Source organism: Diabrotica virgifera, chromosome 1 (genome assembly GCF_917563875.1).
Source record: "Diabrotica virgifera virgifera chromosome 1, PGI_DIABVI_V3a".
Lineage (NCBI taxonomy): Eukaryota > Metazoa > Arthropoda > Insecta > Coleoptera > Chrysomelidae > Diabrotica > Diabrotica virgifera.
Genome location: NC_065443.1, coordinates 180,964,005 through 180,977,183, shown reverse-complemented (window position 1 = coordinate 180,977,183; position 13,179 = coordinate 180,964,005).

Sequence of the window (13,179 nt, the reverse complement as noted above, 5' to 3'; positions counted from 1 at the left end):
TTTAAGTTCATTAAATCAAAATTTTTGGATTATTAGTGCCACTAAAGAAATTAAAAGGATTTTGCACAAATGCGTAACCTGTTTTAAATGTAAGGCCAAGTGCAGTGAACAGTTAATGGGATCTCTTCCTGAACAAAGGGTACGTTCATCGAGGGTCTTTCAGAATGTTGGTATAGACTTCTGTGGTCCCTTCCAAATTAAACAGTCACGGATTAGAAAGTCTATAACGACAAAGGCATATATAGCATTGTTTGTTTGCTTTTCTGTGAAGGCAATTCATATGGAGTTACTCTCTGATCTAACAACAGATACTTTTTTAGCTTCATTAAAAAGATTCATTTCTAGAAGGGGTAAACCATCCAAGATCTTTTGTGACAATGGTGCCACATTCAAGGGAGCAAATAATCAACTTCAAAAACTTCTAAACGACAACATTAAGTTAAACAACTTTTGCCTTGATGATAAAATTGAATTTTGCTTCATCCCAAGTTATTCTCCAGTATTTGGGGGTCTATGGGAGGCCGGGGTGAAGAGTGCTAAATATCATATAAAAAGGGTGATGGGAAATAATATTTTAACATATGAGGAGTTTAATACTTTGATTACTCAAGTTGAAGGAATATTAAATTCAAGGCCTCTTATGGCAATTAATAATGATTCCTCTGACTTAGAATATTTGACCCCAGGTCATTTTCTAATAGGTGCTCCTTTGACAACTTTCCCTGAAACTAATTTAACTGAGATTCCTGAAAATAGATTAAAATTTTGGAGGTTGTGTGTTCAAATGCAGCAGCATTTTTGGCAAAGGTGGTACCAAGATTATCTAACACAACTTCAAAACAGACCTAAATGGAGAAAATCGTTGCCAAATTTACAAGAAGGCATGCTTGTGCTTGTAAAGGAGGACAATGTTTCTTCTTTTGGGTGGCCTATAGCAAGGATTAATAAAGTTATTCCTGGTAAAGACGGAAAGGTAAGAGTGGTGGAAGTAAAAACTAAAAAGGGAACATACTTACGTTCTGTCACAAAAATTGCTGTTCTTCCAATTAACGATGAACAAATTTAAATTATTTTTTTTTTTTTTCAATTTATAATAATAAATAAAATTTAACTTTATAACTATTTCTATTTAAATTTAAAACTTTGTAAAAGTTTTATACTTATATAAGCAATAAATTCTTTAAAAAATGTGTAAAAAAAAGGGGTGGAATATATTGTTTTGGTATCAAAACCAAGGCCCCCCAGCATGTTGGAGAAATAAATTCCCAACATTAATATTTAGTAAAACTATATTTTGTTTCAATATTTTATTTAGTGGTTTGCGCCTTGTGTACACTTCACAAAGATGTTTCTATGTTTTTATGTTCTATAATTCAAAGTGTACACAAGGCGCAATATTCAAAAAAAAGTTCGTTGCCAAGGTGTTGTTATATAGAATAATAAGATAATAAAAAACGGGAAAGTAGGGCGTGTGTCCGATCCCACACAAAAATTACTTTAATACCAAAAGTTTGTGTTATTGTAATAAAATATTAGTTGTGAAAAGTGTCTTTAGTCATTCCTAGCTTCAGAAGTGTAAAACCAGTGTAAAATTATTTCCTTGGTGTTGCAAAAATCCAACAATGATATTATAGGTTCGTTCCAAGACAACACATTTGTACGATCCCTTGAACCGTCACGAAATCAATTGGACTGTTTTAATGCGCAGAATCGCCCTTGAACGGTTTTCTTTCGATCTCGAACCGATTACCGGTACGTAACCCTCTTGGAACGTACTGATGTACCATTTCAAGTTCGAGTTGCGTCTGAGCCATTTTCAGTACGAGTACCACAGTACCACTAGTAGATAATTAGAAATTAATATTTCTAACATGTTCATTAAACATCACTTCAACTTCAAACTCTTCCTCAGAATCGATATCTTTCATAAAATCGTTGTCTTCTATGAAAAAAAAAATAATAAATTATCCATATTTTTAAGATTAATTTGAAAAAAAAAGAATTAATAATTATTTAAACGGAAATCAAGATTCACAGGTACTAATAGCGTAAATTGTGGATTATTCTATTATTGAATCATCAGCTGATCTCATAGCAGTGACCAGTAAAAATGAAAACAATCCTGCGCAAGTCAGTACAAATAGTTTCTGCTTGAAGGCATGTATCAAAAGGACCGTTCAGTTACCGATTTCGAAGCGATACATGGCTCGCTTGGAACAACACAGTGTACGATACGAATCATCGTTCATGTTCGCTTGGAACGCATATTTTATAATGCGCATGACGAGGGCAGTACAAAGGACGGTTTTCATGTCACTTGGAACACGCCTTATAAAGTATCGTAAAGTGGCTGGTTTGATGCAAGAATGAGTGCAGTTCTGGGGCCCCAGGTTCATAGACAGCGAGACTAAAGGTTGGTACCCAGTTTTTTTTTATATCAGTTGTGTGTTTGAAACTCATTTTTTTTCTTTATTATATATATATATATATATATATATATATATATATATATATATATATATATATATATATATATATATATATATATATATATATATATATATATATATGTTACACTTGAAGTTTCCGCGGGAGCTATATGTGCTTTCTGTTGTTTTCCGGGTTTGACTCCGCGTTGAATAATTTTGGTTTTGATAAAAACCATTATTTTGACGGCGTTTCGGCAAGATCTCACTTGCCATTGTCAAGTCAGGTAGTTCCGCTTCTCGCTGCTGCTTGAAGTAAACTGAATTTTTACTCACGATACCGTCGCTTATGTAGTTGATCCTGATGCTGCTTGCCCTGCGCGAACTCTGGCTCTTGTTATTGGTCCGGTGTAGGTTGCAGTCGTCGGCGGGATGTTACGCGTGGATGTTGCGGCCTGATTTATTTTGGTCTTTTTCTTCAATACCGTTTTCCAAGTTGTAGGAAGCCGTTGCGCATCATCTCTTTGGTTTAAGCCGTTGGGATTTCTTTCAATTTCTATCGATTCTCTGATTTCCCGTTTTCTTTTTATTTCGATGTTAGCTAACATCGTTGTTTGGTTCAGGTTTATTGTGTGTCCTGTATTTGCCACATGTTGAGCCAGGGATGACGTGGTTTCTCCCCTTTCGATAGCATTTCGGTGTTCTTCTCGTCTTACCTGGATTCTTCGGTTGGTCTGTCCAATGTACGACTTTCCACAATCCCCACACGGAATCTCGTATACACCTTGGCTTTCTAACGATATTTTGGTCTTTGGTGTTGGTAAAATAGTTGAGATCTTTCTGTCCGTATTAAATATCGTTTCTATGTTGTGTTTTCTCAGCACTCTCCCTATTTTCTCTGTCGTACCCTTCACATATGGCAGAATGGTTTTGCCGATCGGCTTATTGTCTTCTGTAGGGTCCTTATCTCTTCTTCGAGCATTTTGAGCTTTTTCGATGTTGTATGTTGAGAAGCCGTTTTTTCTTAACGCTGTTTTCACGTTATGCATTTCTTCATTTTGATGTTCTTGGTCTGTCAGTCTTTCGGATCTTGTAATCAAGGTTTTGATGACTGAATGCAATTGTGCAGGATGGTGGTGTGAGGCAGCATTTAGATATCTATCGGTATGTGTCGGTTTCCGATACACTGTATGGCCTATGTGTCCGTCTTGTTTCTTTATTATTAACACATCTAAGAATGGAATTTGATCGTTTTCTTCCAGTTCCATGGTAAACTGAATTTTATGGTGGATATTGTTGATGTGTTCTAAAAAAGCCTTTAGTTTTTCTTCTCCGTGGGTCCAGATAATAAAAGTGTCATCCACGTGTCTAAGCCACAGTTTGGGTTTGTATTCAGCTGTTTCTATTGCCCGCTGTTCTATTTCCTTCATAAACAAGTTCGCTATTACTGGTGACAGTGGAGAACCCATCGGTGCTCCCTCAATTTGTTTATATCTTTGTTCCTTATAGATGAAATAAGTGTTATTTAAACAGTGTTTGGTTAGGTTTAGTGTATCCGGTGATATTGGATACTTTTTGTTTATGATGTCCAGTGATTCATCTATAGGAACATTCGTGAAAAGTGAGACAACATCGAAGCTGACTAGCAAATGTCCCGGCTCAAGAGTCACACCTTTTATACGCTCGATGAAGTGGCTCGCGTTCTTGACGTAAGACTCCGCTTCTTCCGCGTATGGTTGCAGCTGTTGGGCCAGAAATTTCGCCAGCGGTTGTAAGGGAGATCCGATGGAACTCACAATTGGTCGCAGTGGTAATCCTGCCTTGTGTACCTTGGGTAGGCCGTAAAATTTTGGGCATCTAGATGACTTCTCTCTAGGTATGAGATGGACCTGTTGTTCTTTATTGATATTTGAGGCTTTGATCTTGGCTTTTGTTATTTTCTCTAGATAGGTTGTCGGGTCTGACGAGATGCTTTGATATGTTGTATCATTTAAGATGTCGTTTATTTTTGTTTCGTAGTCTTGAATATTCATCACTACCGTAGCGTTGCCTTTGTCAGCTGGAAGCACGATGATTTCTTTGTTGTTCTTCAAATTATGTAAGGCTTCTTTCTCTTCCCGTGTTAAATTTCTTTTTGGTGGTTTAGCTGTTCTTAATATTTTTGATACGTCTTGGCGTATGATCTCGGCTGTTTCTGCTGGGAGATTAGTAATTGTAGTCTCTACCTCAGTAATGATGTTTTCTACGGGAATGTATGTAGGTGCAACAGCAAAATTGAAACCTTTTGCAAGAACACTATTCGTGGCTTCATCCAGTGTCAGATTTGAAAAGTTATATACTAAATTGTTTGTTTCTATTTGTGGATTTTCTTTCTTTTTTGGCCGCTGTTGTAGTAACAAATTTTCAAACTTTTTAATTTGTTTGGTCTTAGTGAGATCAGCATCTGTTTCTGCTCGAAAGTTTGTCAGTTGTTCAAAGAAATTCCATAATGTTGGATGGATTGTGTTACTTAGTTTAAGATGCAGCTGTAATGATTCTGCATTCATTTTGTCGATGTCTCGTCTGGTATCATGGATTGCCTCTCTAATAAGCGCCAGGCTTGCTCTTCTTAAGATGTTTTTAGTTTTATAGTTGTTTTTGTGAAAAGTGAGCTTCATACAAGTCGGTATAATGCTTTCGTCACGGCAGCGTTCTAAAAACGTAAGGTTGCATAACAACGTCCTTCGTTTCGATCGTAGTTTTTCGTATCTTCTGATGTCTGGTAGAATTTCCTCCCCGTAGAGGTTAATTATGTTACACTTGAAGTTTCCGCGGGAGCTATATGTGCTTTCTGTTGTTTTCCGGGTTTGACTCCGCGTTGAATAATTTTGGTTTTGATAAAAACCATTATTTTGACGACGTTTCGGCAAGATCTCACTTGCCATTGTCAAGTCAGGTAGTTCCGCTTCTCGCTGCTGCTTGAAGTAAACTGAATTTTTACTCACGATACCGTCGCTTATGTAGTTGATCCTGATGCTGCTTGCCCTGCGCGAACTCTGGCTCTTGTTATTGGTCCGGTGTAGGTTGCAGTCGTCGGCGGGATGTTACGCGTGGATGTTGCGGCCTGATTTATTTTGGTCTTTTTCTTCAATACCGTTTTCCAAGTTGTAGGAAGCCGTTGCGCATCATCTCTTTGGTTTAAGCCGTTGGGATTTCTTTCAATTTCTATCGATTCTCTGATTTCCCGTTTTCTTTTTATTTCGATGTTAGCTAACATCGTTGTTTGGTTCAGGTTTATTGTGTGTCCTGTATTTGCGACATGTTGAGCCAGGGATGACGTGGTTTCTCCCCTTTCGATAGCATTTCGGTGTTCTTCTCGTCTTACCTGGATTCTTCGGTTGGTCTGTCCAATGTACGACTTTCCACAATCCCCACACGGAATCTCGTATACACCTTGGCTTTCTAACGATATTTTGGTCTTTGGTGTTGGTAAAATAGTTGAGATCTTTCTGTCCGTATTAAATATCGTTTCTATGTTGTGTTTTCTCAGCACTCTCCCTATTTTCTCTGTCGTACCCTTCACATATGGCAGAATGGTTTTGCCGATCGGCTTATTGTCTTCTGTAGGGTCCTTATCTCTTCTTCGAGCATTTTGAGCTTTTTCGATGTTGTATGTTGAGAAGCCGTTTTTTCTTAACGCTGTTTTCACGTTATGCATTTCTTCATTTTGATGTTCTTGGTCTGTCAGTCTTTCGGATCTTGTAATCAAGGTTTTGATGACTGAATGCAATTGTGCAGGATGGTGGTGTGAGGCAGCATTTAGATATCTATCGGTATGTGTCGGTTTCCGATACACTGTATGGCCTATGTGTCCGTCTTGTTTCTTTATTATTAACACATCTAAGAATGGAATTTGATCGTTTTCTTCCAGTTCCATGGTAAACTGAATTTTATGGTGGATATTGTTGATGTGGTCTAATCTCCTGCACAATATGTAATCTATCCTGCACAATTGCATTGAGTCATCAAAACCTTGATTACAAGATCCGAAAGACTGACAGACCAAGAACATCAAAATGGAGAAATGCATAACGTGAAAACAGCGTTAAGAAAAAACGGCTTCTCAACATACAACATCGAAAAAGCTCAAAATGCTCGAAGAAGAGATAAGGACCCTACAGAAGACAATAAGCCGATCGGCAAAACCATTCTGCCATATGTGAAGGGTACGACAGAGAAAATAGGGAGAGTGCTGAGAAAACACAACATAGAAACGATATTTAATACGGACAGAAAGATCTCAACTATTTTACCAACACCAAAGACCAAAATATCGTTAGAAAGCCAAGGTGTATACGAGATTCCGTGTGGGGATTGTGGAAAGTCGTACATTGGACAGACCAACCGAAGAATCCAGGTAAGACGAGAAGAACACCGAAATGCTATCGAAAGGGGAGAAACCACGTCATCCCTGGCTCAACATGTCGCAAATACAGGACACACAATAAACCTGAACCAAACAACGATGTTAGCTAACATCGAAATAAAAAGAAAACGGGAAATCAGAGAATCGATAGAAATTGAAAGAAATCCCAACGGCTTAAACCAAAGAGATGATGCGCAACGGCTTCCTACAACTTGGAAAACGGTATTGAAGAAAAAGACCAAAATAAATCAGGCCGCAACATCCACGCGGAACATCCCGCCGACGACTGCAACCTACACCGGACCAATAACAAGAGCCAGAGTTCGCGCAGGGCAAGCAGCATCAGGATCAACTACATAAGCGACGGTATCGTGAGTAAAAATTCAGTTTACTTCAAGCAGCAGCGAGAAGCGGAACTACCTGACTTGACAATGGCAAGTGAGATCTTGCCGAAACGTCGTCAAAATAATGGTTTTTATCAAAACCAAAATTATTCAACGCGGAGTCAGACCCGGAAAACAACAGAAAGCACATATAGCTCCCGCGGAAACTTCAAGTGTAACATAATTAACCTCTACGGGGAGGAAATTCTACCAGACATCAGAAGATACGAAAAACTACGATCGAAACGAAGGACGTTGTTATGCAACCTTACGTTTTTAGAACGCTGCCGTGACGAAAGCATTATACCGACTTGTATGAAGCTCACTTTTCACAAAAACAACTATAAAACTAAAAACATCTTAAGAAGAGCAAGCCTGGCGCTTATTAGAGAGGCAATCCATGATACCAGACGAGACATCGACAAAATGAATGCAGAATCATTACAGCTGCATCTTAAACTAAGTAACACAATCCATCCAACATTATGGAATTTCTTTGAACAACTGACAAACTTTCGAGCAGAAACAGATGCTGATCTCACTAAGACCAAACAAATTAAAAAGTTTGAAAATTTGTTACTACAACAGCGGCCAAAAAAGAAAGAAAATCCACAAATAGAAACAAACAATTTAGTATATAACTTTTCAAATCTGACACTGGATGAAGCCACGAATAGTGTTCTTGCAAAAGGTTTCAATTTTGCTGTTGCACCTACATACATTCCCGTAGAAAACATCATTACTGAGGTAGAGACTACAATTACTAATCTCCCAGAAGAAACAGCCGAGATCATACGCCAAGACGTATCAAAAATATTAAGAACAGCTAAACCACCAAAAAGAAATTTAACACGGGAAGAGAAAGAAGCCTTACATAATTTGAAGAACAACAAAGAAATCATCGTGCTTCCAGCTGACAAAGGCAACGCTACGGTAGTGATGAATATTCAAGACTACGAAACAAAAATAAACGACATCTTAAATGATACAACATATCAAAGCATCTCGTCAGACCCGACAACCTATCTAGAGAAAATAACAAAAGCCAAGATCAAAGCCTCAAATATCAATAAAGAACAACAGGTCCATCTCATACCTAGAGAGAAGTCATCTAGATGCCCAAAATTTTACGGCCTACCCAAGGTACACAAGGCAGGATTACCACTGCGACCAATTGTGAGTTCCATCGGATCTCCCTTACAACCGCTGGCGAAATTTCTGGCCCAACAGCTGCAACCATACGCGGAAGAAGCGGAGTCTTACGTCAAGAACGCGAGCCACTTCATCGAGCGTATAAAAGGTGTGACTCTTGAGCCGGGACATTTGCTAGTCAGCTTCGATGTTGTCTCACTTTTCACGAATGTTCCTATAGATGAATCACTGGACATCATAAGCAAAAAGTATCCAATATCACCGGATACACTAAACCTAACCAAACACTGTTTAAATAACACTTATTTCATCTATAAGGAACAAAGATATAAACAAATTGAGGGAGCACCGATGGGTTCTCCACTGTCACCAGTAATAGCGAACTTGTTTATGAAGGAAATAGAACAGCGGGCAATAGAAACAGCTGAATACAAACCCAAACTGTGGCTTAGATACGTGGATGACACTTTTATTATCTGGACCCACGGAGAAGAAAAACTAAAGGCTTTTTTAGAACACATCAACAATATCCACCATAAAATTCAGTTTACCATGGAACTGGAAGAAAACGATCAAATTCCATTCTTAGATGTGTTAATAATAAAGAAACAAGACGGACACATAGGACATACAGTGTATCGGAAACCGACACATACCGATAGATATCTAAATGCTGCCTCACACCACCATCCTGCACAATTGCATTCAGTCATCAAAACCTTGATTACAAGATCCGAAAGACTGACAGACCAAGAACATCAAAATGAAGAAATGCATAACGTGAAAACAGCGTTAAGAAAAAACGGCTTCTCAACATACAACATCGAAAAAGCTCAAAATGCTCGAAGAAGAGATAAGGACCCTACAGAAGACAATAAGCCGATCGGCAAAACCATTCTGCCATATGTGAAGGGTACGACAGAGAAAATAGGGAGAGTGCTGAGAAAACACAACATAGAAACGATATTTAATACGGACAGAAAGATCTCAACTATTTTACCAACACCAAAGACCAAAATATCGTTAGAAAGCCAAGGTGTATACGAGATTCCGTGTGGGGATTGTGGAAAGTCGTACATTGGACAGACCAACCGAAGAATCCAGGTAAGACGAGAAGAACACCGAAATGCTATCGAAAGGGGAGAAACCACGTCATCCCTGGCTCAACATGTCGTAAATACAGGACACACAATAAACCTGAACCAAACAACGATGTTAGCTAACATCGAAATAAAAAGAAAACGGGAAATCAGAGAATCGATAGAAATTGAAAGAAATCCCAACGGCTTAAACCAAAGAGATGATGCGCAACGGCTTCCTACAACTTGGAAAACGGTATTGAAGAAAAAGACCAAAATAAATCAGGCCGCAACATCCACGCGTAACATCCCGCCGACGACTGCAACCTACACCGGACCAATAACAAGAGCCAGAGTTCGCGCAGGGCAAGCAGCATCAGGATCAACTACATAAGCGACGGTATCGTGAGTAAAAATTCAGTTTACTTCAAGCAGCAGCGAGAAGCGGAACTACCTGACTTGACAATGGCAAGTGAGATCTTGCCGAAACGTCGTCAAAATAATGGTTTTTATCAAAACCAAAATTATTCAACGCGGAGTCAAACCCGGAAAACAACAGAAAGCATATATATATATATATATATATATATATATATATATATATATATATATATATATATACAAATAATATCTTAGTTGACTTATTAGGAAATACGAATTTCTCTATTTTTGGGTATAGAAGTCAAACTGGGGCCTTAAAGTACACTATTATCCAATATTCAAGCTTTCGGAAATGTTTATTTCCTTTCTCAAGAATTTCTACAATGCAATAAGATAAAATTTAGAAATTTTATTTTAAAAAAAAATAAAAATAAAATTCTTGAGAAAGGAAATAAACATTTCCGAAAGCTTGAATATTGGATAATAGTGTACTTTAAGGCCCCAGTTTGACTTCTATACCCAAAAATAGAGAAATTCGTATATATATATATATATATATATATATATATATATATATATATATATATATATATATATATATATATATATAATGATGTTGGATAATCGAGTACAAATATAAAAATAAATAAGCAAAATCATTGGCTAATACTTATATAATATTTATATATATATATATATATATATATATATATATATATATATATATATATATATATATATATATATATATATGTATATATATAAATATTATATATATATATATTAATATGTATATACATATATATATATATATATATATATATATATATATATATATATATATATATATATAATATATATATATATATATATATATATATATATATATATATATATATATATATATATATATATACATCTAGCGGTTAATGTGGGCTCCGTACTAAAACGGTATTATACGAACTCCAGGGGAATATACAACGTGTATATTATTATCTGAGTAGCGGTTGCTGTAGACTCCGACTAACATGTAGGATCAAGTGAACTCCATAAATGGATAAAACATTTGTGGGATCCGTATATATCTTTTCGCATACACAACTGAGCTCCTGCTACGTTGCCAATAATTGTATTAGTAGTAGATTTTCAAACTTTAAAGCAGGTATAATTTGGAACTTGAAATTTAGTTAAATGCTCATCAATTAGGCATCGGGGACTTTCAGAAAGACTTGGCTTATATAGTTAAATATGTTAAATATACATAAATTGTTATCCGACATTTAATTTTATTTAAGATTTAGGTTTAATAAGCAAGGTGGTAATTTATATTACTTCCTTTAATTATTTTCTTAGTAACTTAAGAAAGTGTCTATTATAAACTTGGAAAAGGCAAGTTTCCATTTTTATTTATTATTAATTTTTGTTAAAATGCATTGGCACTGAAATATTTAGTCCATAATGGACGTACATGGTCACATGGAGTAAAGTAATCGTGTAACAGTTTAAGAAAGTATATGGGCAGTATTATAATAATTGGCAGTATTGTAATACTTATTGTTACCAAATAATATTAAAGGAAACCCTACACAACATAGAGATCTTTGTAATTTTTCGATTGTTTGGTACAGTTTATGACGTACAATATTTGTTTTATACAGTAGTTATATGTAAACTACAATAATTTATATCTAAATCAATCTTTAAAATTATAATTTTTTTACTGTGTAATTTTTTTATTAACATCAGTCCCATTAAATTGGTGCTAATGGTCATTAGCGACATGTTACATTAAGGTACAATTACTTAATTAATTTACAATAGATTACAAAATAGAGTCTCAATTTTACAATTTACAGTATGTATTGTTTATTTTAAAGTTTTCGTCTAATAATGTCTTTAGATCGTCGGAAAGATTATTGTTGGGTTTTTCTTGTATAATTTTTGCACAGTTTAATAGGCGTTTTACATTTAAAGTTGTCTTACAGTTATCACATACCGACCGATTCTCTCTGTCAAATAAACATGCATGAGTTTTTATGCCCTACAGGTAGGCGATCAATTCTAACTTGGTTGGCCCTACTTGTGTTTAGCTTCTTCCACGTTTTGTAGTTGGTTTAATTTCTTTTAATTTAGATTTGGAGTTATGCCATTCACTTTGCCACGTACACTGGATTTTGGATTTAAACACTGTTTTAATGTTACTAGTAACCACTTTAACAACCAATACTGATGACATTGAAAGAGACTGGATCAACTTAAGGGACGCTATATGCAACGGTGCGAAAGAAGTAATTGGTGACTACGAGCGGAAGAAGAAGAACGAGTGGATGACAGATGAAATATTACACCTCATGGACAGAAGGAGAGGAAATAAGAATAATCCCGAACAATATAAAGAACTGGATAGAACTGTCAGCACAAAGATAAAAGAATCAAAAGAGAAATGGTTACAAGGAAAATGTCAAGAGATAGAAGAGCTAGAACGAAGACACGATAGTTTTAACATGCATAAAAAAATCAAGGAGTTTACTTATACTTACAAGAAAAAACAGTTTGGTAAGTTAATAGACGAGAACAACAAACTTATTGTAAATAAAGAAGAACAGTTACAGACTTGCGCAATTTACATAAAATATTTGTTTATGGATTATCGTCATATTTCTACGAACACTCTTGATCTGAATGGACCAAAAATATTGAAAAGTGAGGTGATAAAAGCTACAGATCAAACGAAAGATGGGAACGCAACAGGATGCGATGAAATAACAGTCGAATTTTTAAAAGTTTTTAACGAGAACAACATGAATGTAGTATTGGAACTGTTTAATAAGATATACGATACTGGTCAAATTCCATCTGACTGGTTGAAATCTACATTTGTGCCCCTTCCCAAGAAATCCAATTCTAAGACTTGTAGCGTATATCGCCTTATATAAGTTTAATGAATCACACCCTTAAAGTATTCTTGCGTATTTTCCATTCCAGAATACGAGTAAAATTAGAACACAGCATAAGTAAAACACAGTTCGGTTTCAGATGCGGTTTTGGAACTCGAGAGCCCCTATTTGCAATACAAGTTTTGATTCAAAAATGCCTGGATCAACAGAAAGATGTTTACGCCTGTTTTATCGACTATGAGAAAGTATTCGATACTATCAAACATGACAAACTCATAGAACTATTACATCTTTCAGGACTTGACACTAAGGACATCCAGATTATAAAAATCTATATTGGAATCAAACAGCCCACATAAAGAATGGACATATGGTGAGTGAAAACATAACCATTTCTAGTAGACAGAACTATATTCTTTCGCCACTGCTTTTCAACCTGTACACGGAACAAATATT